Source organism: Stenella coeruleoalba, assembly GCF_951394435.1.
Source record: "Stenella coeruleoalba genome assembly, chromosome: 16".
NCBI classification, from domain to species: domain Eukaryota; kingdom Metazoa; phylum Chordata; class Mammalia; order Artiodactyla; family Delphinidae; genus Stenella; species Stenella coeruleoalba.
The window spans coordinates 15,313,746-15,324,645 of NC_137162.1; positions in this window are offsets into that span (position 1 = coordinate 15,313,746).

Consider the following 10,900-nt stretch of genomic DNA (forward strand, 5'->3'; position numbering starts at 1 on the left):
GTTCTATCAATAGAAATGTACAAAATTTCAATTTGAATCAGGTAACAAAAAAGAAAATATTGTACTCTTTTGTTTCCAGAAGTCATCATTTTTCCCCGATAGATAATTCTAATTTCTCCAGATGACTCATTAGTTATCACTGCATTATGCTGTATCACCTTACTTCCAAATAAACCAACTTTAAGAAAGGTCATACACTGAAAAAATAGTGTCATTGAACACAAAGGTACTTGTAATTTTGATCAACAGAAAGAACTGCTTTAGTTGTGAGAAAACCCAATAACTGCTACACACTCTTAAGACACTGCCCATATGTAGATAAAATAGGTAGAATTTCTATAAACCTCAGTTGAGTTGAGGTTTGCTTCATGTTCCCTCTGTTTTAAGAAAAAGTGAGTCACAGTAAGAAAAACAGGAAGTACTTAAAAAACAAAAACTCCCAAGCGAAATAAACAATTCATATGAACAATAACATACTGGCTTTTAGAAAGCTGCTTGGGGTCCTGACCTAGGAAAATATGTTTATGTTTAGTGGAAAAGAACATGAAAGAGAATTATGGACTCTCTGATCAGAAGAGACTAAGCCATCAGGGTGCAGCAAGGTTTCCTTGAACAGAGCTCAGACACAGAGAAGAACCACAAAACAGCACACATATAAAAAAAGAAAAATATCTGACAAATGATAGCCAGGCCCCACAAATCCTGATAACACGACATTCTACTTATTAAAAACATCAGTCTTGGACGACTCCAGGCACAGTAATTTTGAAAATGTACACAAGTAAATTAAAACCAGCCTTATGATTCTTCTTATTGTAAGTCCCTCACCCGTATTCCTCTGCAAAGCTGATGTGAAATTTAAAATTAAATTTAAAAAAGGTCAACATGAACATTGCTGATTTTAAGCAAAAACCCCAAGTTTTCTATTTTTAAATTAGAATGTAGTCGGAAAGTCTTTCTGCACATGAAGAAGACGTATATTTTTCTAAGATAATTGCTTCTACAGTAAACAGAGAAAATGTTATATCCACAACTAGGAAGCATGTGCAAGAGTTGTATTTATTAAATTATCTAAACCACTTGGTAACAGACATTTTCTAACATGCTTTATGGCCATGCTCTTCATCACTGGACACAGTCCTTTAGTTTATGGAGGTAGCACAAGATAGTGCCAAGAGGACTAGACAAAGAGCCACTAGACCCAAACTCTACAACCAAACAGTATGTGCCTCACTCGCTCTCAGTTCTTGCATTTGTAAAACAGCAAAAAATATTAGCCCTCCCTTAATGTTATAGGGAGAATCAAAATTACAAATGAGATAAAATGTCAAAGTTTTTGAAAAACTGTGAAGCCCTTTTTGTGCCTCCTTTTATTCTTTCTGGGAGAACACTGCACTGGGACCCACTGGGGCCATGTGACACTAAAGAGCCATGAAGCAAGGTCAGTAATTCCTCAGCATCTTGATCCCCCGTTGCAGCAGCCCAGTGCATTGCCTTATGCCGAGGTGAGATAAGGAGCCACACGTGTGGGTGACTGCAGTGACCACTGGAAAGGCCCAGAGAACAAAACACACTATCCCCACACTATAGCTAAAACTTGGAACTCAAGTTCAATGCTTTTGTCTTTTAGCTTAAGGTTTTTGGGGCACTTGCTCTATTGCAAACGCCTTCGAAGGGCTAATGTGCTTAGTTTGTACCAGTCAATAACATGTGAGTATGAATGACTTTGTACCTATTCCTGAGAATAGTTTTCATAAGGAATATAAGAAAAGTATAAAGATGTATCACCTCCCCATCTACCCCTCCCCGCTACCCAGAACACACAGCACACACGTATGTAATGTGAACATTCTTTGACTACTACCTGGCCTGTTCGAAAGTAAATGAATCTGAGATGCCAGTAACACCCTTCAGTGATTTAGTATAATATGGTGTCAATGGAAGGAATGTTTCTATGTTTTAAAAGAAGTCCAGGGAATTCGCTGGTGGTCCAGTGGTTAGGGCTCCACACTTCCATTGCAGGGGGCACGAGTTCGATCCCTGGTCGGGGAACTAAGATCTCACAAGCTGTGTGGCGGAGCCAATAATAATAAAATAATAATAATAATAATTAAAGAAGTCCAACAAGAGAACAGACACAAAAGAATTAAATAGTAATGGTGGGATTTTAGACAGTGGCACCTGGTGAAAAATTTGACATGTACCTCATGGTGAATAGCTACCTACTTTAGGTGGAGATTGGACTAGCAGTAGGATTTTGGCATCTCTGACTACACAATGAATGAGTTTAAAGAAAGAATCAGAATAAGAGGTTAGGTATTTACTTGGAAACACCCTCCGCAAGCTCGATTCTGGTAGGAATCATCAGCAAAAATCCTGACTATTTTTAACAGCTAGGAGGATGATTAAGGAAATGTCAATCTCTAAGATTACCCCAAGTCTCCTCTGCATAAATAATAACATCATTGCCGACAGATTCTTGGCCCAACTGATCTTCTTTTAAACATGCAGACTAGTCAAAACGAAATACTTATTAGAGAAAGACTGGAAAGGATGAAACTGGAAATGATCACTCAAAATAAGAAAAAAATCAACCTCATTAATAATAAAAAAATATGGGCATTCTGAGCTAGCCAGACACCAAAAATATGTAGGAATAAACAGCAAAGCAGCAATACTGTGCAATAACTCAAGGGAAACCACTGAAAAAGCCAGTGCCAGCACCCCAGCACATGCTCAGAAGGCTTGTAGATGCCCGACAGTCCCAGTGGGTGGACAATATTACATCAGGTGGAATATTTCCTCTGGCTTATGATCAGTGTATATGCCCTAAAGCCTCAGGACTTGCTAGTACTCATGATTTTTATTCTAACATTAACACTAACATTGTGGCTGCAAACACTATCCTCATTCACATGAATGCTTGATCTTTCTAAATCATCCCAAACTACCTGCAGCAATTATCCCATGATTTAATTCTTAAAGTTAATTGTTAAATTAAAAATAGACTCTTTTATTAGCTTAAAATTTTTCTGCTTTTTCATTTTATCAAGTGTCCTTTTAGTTCTTAATTATTAGAAAATATAAATAAAAGTGTTCAATTATCCTTCTCTTTAACATTTATCATTTTATAGCTCTTATCAGATTTCTACCATATTTCCCGTAACTAAAAAGTCCTAGCCATTCATCTCCGGGTTCTGTCTTGCTATATGTGCTGTAATTATTTTAGCTGACCTTGTCTAATTTATTTCTTATCTATCTCAGTCATTTTTGAGATAAAGAAGAGAAACTGAAACAGACCATTCAAAATTAGGATGTGCATTTTGTAAAATGAACATAAATTTAGTACAATATTTCCTATAACCCTTTTTAACTAGAATAGCTTCTTATTACTTATCTGACTACCACTACTCTTTTTTTTTTTTTTTTTTTGGCATTGAGTCTTCGTTGCTGCGCACAGGCTTTCTAGCGGGGGCTACTCTTCGTAGTGGTGTGCGTGCTTCTCATTGTGGTGGCTTCTCTTGTTGTGGAGCACGGGCTCTAGGCACCCGGGCTTCAGTAGTTGCAGCACGCAGGCTCAGTAGGTGTGGCTCGCGGGCTCCGGAGCGCAGACTCAGTAGTTGTGCCGTATGGGCTTAGTTGCTCCCCAGCACGTAGGATTTTCTCAGACCAGGGCTCGAACCCGTGTCCCCTGCATTGGTAGGCAGATTCTTAACCACTGCACCACCAGGGAAGTCCTTACCACTACTCTTTAAAATGTATTCTTTGAACTATTCTTGATGATGTCTGCATGCTTTTCCAACAGGGTTAGAACAAATTCAATACCCATAAGGATATTTAAATTATTCCTTTCTGAGATGTATTAGAATCAAAGAATCTCAAGTTAATTTCCATCTTTGGTGTGATCATTTATTTAGTTAAGTAAAACATCTAGGTACTTCTAGATTTCCATGATTGTGGGTTTTGAGTAATCCACTATTCCTTTCCCATCTGCACTAGATAATTATGATTAGAGATAAGCCCTCAACTTCTTTTGAGGAAAACTGTCCTTCCCATATCCTCCACTGATAAAGCCTACTTAGGCAGCCATGTTTTGTACACATGATTCTGCTCTCCTTAAATACTGATAATTAGCACAGATGCATGCACCAACCTGGGGGCAGCCAATCTTTAGGCTCACCAGCAGTTTTACAAGGTAACCTGATACAAAAGCACTAATCAAACAGAAATGAACTGGATCAATCAAATTCTCACATTTGAGAATTTGAATTAGGAAATATAGAAAGAATTAAGTAATTGAGAGCAGCAACTCAGGTTGAAAATTTGTGCAGAAAAAGGCAGAGAGACCATTGGGTAGAGGAGGGGCAAAAAGGGTGTAACTCAAGATATGAGAAGGTAGAAATTATGAGAAAGGAGAAATTATAGATAAGTAGCAACTCTGACATAGAGAAATGATAAAGTAGACGATAAGGAGATGTTTCTCTATTAGTAATTAGACAAAGAATCAGACACATGGAGAGTTGTTGAATCGTATTGCTAGCTAAGCAGTAGAGTGATGAGCCATGAATTCCTGCTGCTGAGAATTCTAGAGCTGCCTTGGATTCAAAATGGCCACTGAGTTCCCATTTCCATGGCTCCCATTCATGGATTTTCACGAGATTCTACCTTGTATACATATTTATCCAATAACTCCATTACTTGAGCTGGCTTGAGTGAGTTTCTTATCCTAGAAATCCCAAGAGCCTAACTATGAGTATCACTCCAATCCAAATCTTAGCTCAAGTCACCTTCCATTACAAGCACTTTTCCCAGTTTATGTCACCTGTCCTTGCCTTGTGCTCCCACTCTGAACTCCCATGATGTCTTCTACATACCTCTACGATAACATCTACATCATTTCATGTTATATAGTCTCCTTTATAGACAGTGAGCCTACCGGAGGAAGAGACTGCCTTGTTCCAGTGCTGGAAAATAGTTGGTACTTGATTAATAGCTGTAAAACTAAGTGAATAAGTGAATGACTCTATAACTATACTTTAATTTATTCTCTCCTCCAGATTATTAATAAATATATTAAACTTAGAAGTGAGCATTGGAAACATAAACAATCCAATTAAAAAGTGGGCAAAAACTTGAATAGATAGTTCATAAATGAGAGTATCCAAATGGCCAATAAATATATGAAAAAATGCCTAACATCAATAGTGATCAGGGAAATGCAAATTAAAACCACAATAAGATACCACAACACAATGATCAAAATAGCTAAAATTAAAAAGACCAATGACATCAAACATTTCCAAGGATGTGGAGCAACCAGAATTTCATACATTGCTGATGAGAGTGTAAGGTGATACAACAGTAGTTTAAATACCTACCTACTTACGTGCATACATACATATACACACACATACATTTATTAATCATGATATACTCATGTCATGGAACATTATAAAGCAAAGAAAAAAAAGAACTACAGATATATGAAACACCATGGCTGACTCTCACAGATACGATATTGAGTAAAAGAAGCCAGGTGCAGCCAACTACATAAGGTATTATTCCTTTTAAATAAAGTTAAAGAATGGGCAAAACTGATGCGTGTGTATACAGACATCAAAATCATTGTAACCTCGGGCGGGATTACCAAGTGCTGGAAATATTCTATAACTTGGTCTGAGTGGGGGTTACACAGAAGCATAGAAATGTACAAATTCATTGAGCTATATATAGTTAATATTTGAGCACTAAACTGTATGTATGTTATAACTCAATAAAAGGAGAAAAGTGAGCCCTGGGAAGCTGAAAATACACTCTTTCCTAGAAATGTACTCTTTGCTGGTATGTTTTGTAGATTTACTACATATATTAGCATTTAAACCTCATGGAGTATGTTTTGCTCAACAACAGCACGAATCCTTATAGCCGATAGCATGGTGTATTGGGAAAGATTGGGGATTAGAAGACCTGTGTTCCCCTAGGTACATAAACGGACCAAGTTAATGAATCTGAACTTCAATTTTCTCCACTCTTACTTCCCTGCTCTAATGGGAGAAGATAACAAACAAGTAAGATAAACAGAGTGCTAACAAGAAAAAGAAGTCAGGAAAGGGCAACGGAGAGGGCAGGAGCAGGAGAGAATCGTGATTTTAAATAGAGTCGTCAGGGAAGCGCCCCCCGATAAAGTGACATTTGAGCAGGGGTGACAGTTAGAAGAAGAGGGTCCCAGATGAAAATACAGCAAATGACAACACTCTGAGGCAGGACTGTGTGTGGCATGTTTGAGGAGAAGGCCAGAGTCCCTGGAGCAGAGTGAACTGAGAGACTGCACAGCAGGAGATGAGATCAGAAGGGTGGAGGGTGTGGGCAGATGACATAGGGTCTTACAGACCAAATGTAGGGACTTTGACTTTCATGAGAAGCCACTGGGAGGTTTTTAATAAACCTGTAACATGACCTGGTTTAGGATTTTAAAGTTTTTTAGGCAGCCATTCAACCCACTTCATTAAGATTATACTGTAGGGGCACAAGGATGGAAGAAGGGAGGTAAATTAAGGAGACTATTACAGTAATCCAGGTAAGAGATAACGGGCCAAAATAGTGACAGCAGAGGTGGAGAAAAGTGGCCAAATTCTGGATGTATTTTTTTTTGTTTTTGTTTTTTTGCGGTACGCAGGCCTCTCACTGTTGTGGCCTCTCCCGTTGCGGAGCACAGGCTCCGGACGCGCAGGCTCAGCGGCCATGGCTCACGGGCCCAGCCGCTCCGCGGCATGTGGGATCTTCCCGGACCGGGGCACGAACCCGTGTCCCCTGCATCGGCAGGCGGACTCTCAACCACTGCGCCACCAGGGAAGCCCTGAATATGTTTTGAAGTTAGAGGCTTCACAGTATGCTAAAGGATGGAATGCCGGGCTCGAGAAAGAGAGGAGCCAAGAGTAACCCCAAGGTTTCTGAGCAACCCTGGAAGGATGGAATTTCCATTTACTGAGATGAGGAAAACTGTGGGAAAGGCAGGTTTGGGAGGAAAGATTAGAACTTCACTTCTGGACATGACAAGTTTGAGATGCCTATTAGATATCCAAGTGAAGATTATTGAACAGGCAGCTGGATACTAGAGGTTGGAATTTAGGAGAATGATCAGGAATGAAGATATACATTTGAGAACTATAAGTATAGCGATATAGTATATATCCATTATTAAATACATATACAGCATAGTATATAGTATAGTATTTACATTTAAAGTTTTTTAAAAGATGACACTGAATGAGATCACCCAAGAGTGAAAATAAATGGAGAAGTGGTCCAAAGATTATAGAAAATAATACGTGTAGAATATGAACACAGTAAGTGTAGACTCCTGGGGATTCGACACACTTCCCGACTCCCTTTTAAAAAATCAGGAATTGTAATCTGATTGGTCAGATTCCAGGACACTGATGGATTGTTTATACTAGTGTTCAGGATCACTGTGTGTATAAAAAAAACTGCATATGTGGATGTGGCAGTTTTTTGTTTTGTTTTATTTTTTCCTGCTTCATGTGATCAGGTAGCTAGAGCAACAGGAAGATGGCCTCGTTCCTCCCCACAAGAAGAAGTCATCATCTCCCTCTCCTCTCTGACCAAGTGTGCTTGGATTCTCTCGTTTTTTATCTCAGTGGAGTGGCTGTAATATTTAAATTTGGGCTTAGAAGGAAAGAGAGGTTTCCTTCTCTACCTCTCATGCCACCCCCTTAGATCTTGTCTCTAAGCCCTGTAATCCAGTCCATTTTACCAGCAAGTTCTGCACTGTTATGTGGGGCACAAACCCCGATAATAACAAAGTGGCGCTTTGATCTTCTACTGTCCGTTAGTCCTTGTACATATATCTATCGCACCTCAGGAACTTCAAGGCAGAGGGGTGGCTGTAGGTTAAGGTAGGATTTTAGCATTCCTGGATCCCAGGCCATAATGTCATCAAACTAGTATTAACCCCTATCTATCAGTAGGCACTTAATACGTATTCATTCTTTTCCTTTAACGTTCCAATAATTCCTATTACATAGACACTGACCTAGAAGTAAAAGGGAAAGCTTGTTAGTAAATAGAAGACTTACTATTCCTTTAGTCCTTCATTCTTAGAGCAGCCCCATTTCCAATTTGCCTCCAGGGTAAGACACCAGAGACAAGAGGGAAGGAGTGGAGTGATGGGCACAAGTGAAAAAATTATAGGAAAAATAGGGAGGTGAATAGATACAGGTCAGCCAGCTTGTCTGATAAGTACTTCTCGTTACTGATACATACCAATGTGGCAAAATCTAGAAAAAGAGGTGCAAGAATCAGGGACGAGGGTGTAAGGAAGGCTCTGAGGCACTCTTTTAGGAAAAGTCTCCCATCAAGGGCCATGATGGTGTGAGCACTGGTGGGGAGCAGAGGGAGGGCTGGCCCCCGCTGCCCCTGCTGGCCACTTCCAGGCTGCAACTCCCAGGACAGGTATCTTGCCACCTTCTAAGGTTGTCTCACCAAACACTGAACTGTCTTAATTCTGTGCGAGCAGAATACATCGAGTCCTCACCATGGTGCCCAGCACTGGTGCAGAGCTATCTGGGCCATTTTCAGACCTGGTTCAATTTTCTATCGTTCTGTAAAGTCACTGAGTCTATGTTTTCATCCTCAATGGGCTACCAGAAAGCAAAACAGTTTAATATGATTTATAAACATGTCCTGTACGTGGAGCCACTCCAATGACCCTTCATTCATGGAATATACTCATCATTTACGTAGCCCCCATGACTCGATCCATCTCCTAGGCCTGAATTTCCCTGCCATGGACTCAGCCCTGCCCCCGGATGCTAGACAGAAAGTGGTGGAGCAGCTTCATCCTCATCCTAGGAAGGTTACATACGTTAATCTAGAAAGCAGTGTCCCAGCAGTGATCTTTGGGTTCTGGCATTTAGGTGGGCTTAAGTGCCACCTATCTTGTCCTGCTGAGATAAGACCTAACCAGACTAAACCAGCTCATCCTAAGTTGTGGTCACCTGATAGATAGGATAACTGCAATGTCCAGTTGGCTCACAGAACATTTGTATTTCACATTCAGTGCCAAGGTCATGTATAGCTGAGCTTGCTGAGACCCTACCTACCTCTCAACCTGAAATCCCACAAATTCCAACATCTTGGGAATGTTCCACCAATGTAACTACCTAGGATCTGTGGCAAAGATGTTTCTGTCAAAGAAAATTGACCTGTTTGCTCTTGAGCCTAGATTTAAATGTCTATCCCAGGCAGTTTTCTGAATGCTCCCTCCATCTGTGCCGCTGTGTACTAACTCTAACTCTTCACGATGACAGGTTTTAGTCCTCCAAAGTGCTCCTACTCTCATCTTTACTATTGATGACAATAATAATAAATAATAATTTAAGACTGTGTTTGTCTATTTTTTCCTGTTTTAAAAGACAAATAAAAATCTGCTATATGCCGAGAATAAGAAATAATGAAGGGGCTTCCCTGGTGATGCAGTGGTTAAGAATCTGCCTGCCAATGCAGGGGACACGGGTTTGAGCCCTGGTCCGCGAAGATCCCACACGCTGTGGAGCAACTGAGCCCGTGCACCACAACTACTGAGCCTGCGCTCTAGAGCCCGCAAGCCACAACTACTGAAGCCTGCACACCTAGAGCCCGTGCTCCACAACAAGAGAAGCCAGTGCAATGAGAAGCCCGCACACCGCAATGAAGAGTAGCCCCGACTCGCCGCAACTAGAGAAAGCCCACGTGCAGCAGCAAAGACCCAACTCAGCCAAAAATAAATAAATTTGTAAAAGAAAAAAAAACTTAAAAAAAAAAGCAACACACACACAAAGAAATAATGAAGATACGATTGGGCAATCCCACTCCTGGGCTTATGTCTGGGGAAAATGATAATTCAAAAAGATACATGCACCCCAATGTTCATTGCAGCACTATTAACAATAGCCAAGACATAGAAAGAGCCTAAATGTTCATCGACAGAAGAGCATTTAGAAGAAGATGTGGTATATATATACAATGGAACACTACTCAGCCATAAAAAGAATGAAATTACGCCATTTGCAGCAACATTGATAGACCTAGAGATTATCCTACTTGATAGACCTAGAGATTACCTACTAAGAGAAGTAAGTCAAAAAGAGAAAGACAAATGTCACTGATAGCACTCATGTGTGGAATCTAAAATATGACACAAATGAACTTATCTATGAAACAGAAACAGACTCACATAGAGAACAGTCTTGTGGTTGCCAAGGGTGGGGGGGGGGGGTGGGAAAGGATGGATTAGGAGTTTGGGATTAGCAGATGCAAACTGGCATATGTAGAATAGATAAACAACAAGGTCCTACTGTATAGCACAGGGAACTATATTCAGTATCCTGTGATAAACCATAATGGAAAAGAATATGAAAAAAAATGTATATGTATGTATAACTGAATCACTTTGCTGTACAGTAGAAATTAACATGACATTTAAATCAACTATCCTTCAATAAAATAAATTTAAAGAAAAAAGGAATAATGAAGAAAAATTTTTCTTCTTTATGAAAAAAATGTGAATGTTTTCAATGTTGGCCAAAATGTCAATATATTAATCTTAGACTTAGGGGGCTGGATGGGGATGGTTACGTGCCTTTTCTCTAAAAAAAGAAAAAAGTGATTTACTTGTGAAATATGGATTTTAACTCATATTCATTAATTTTTAAAAAATAAAAATTTAGCATGTAAACTCCTATATAACCAACAGTTATCTTGCAGTTAGAAAGAACATTTCAATCATTTAAACTTAGAATTTTGCATGGATGAGAATTCAGTCATTCCAGGTTCTTTTAAATAAATTCTATTTAGATTTCTATCATCTGATGCCATAGTTAATAATATTTTTGACAAAAAT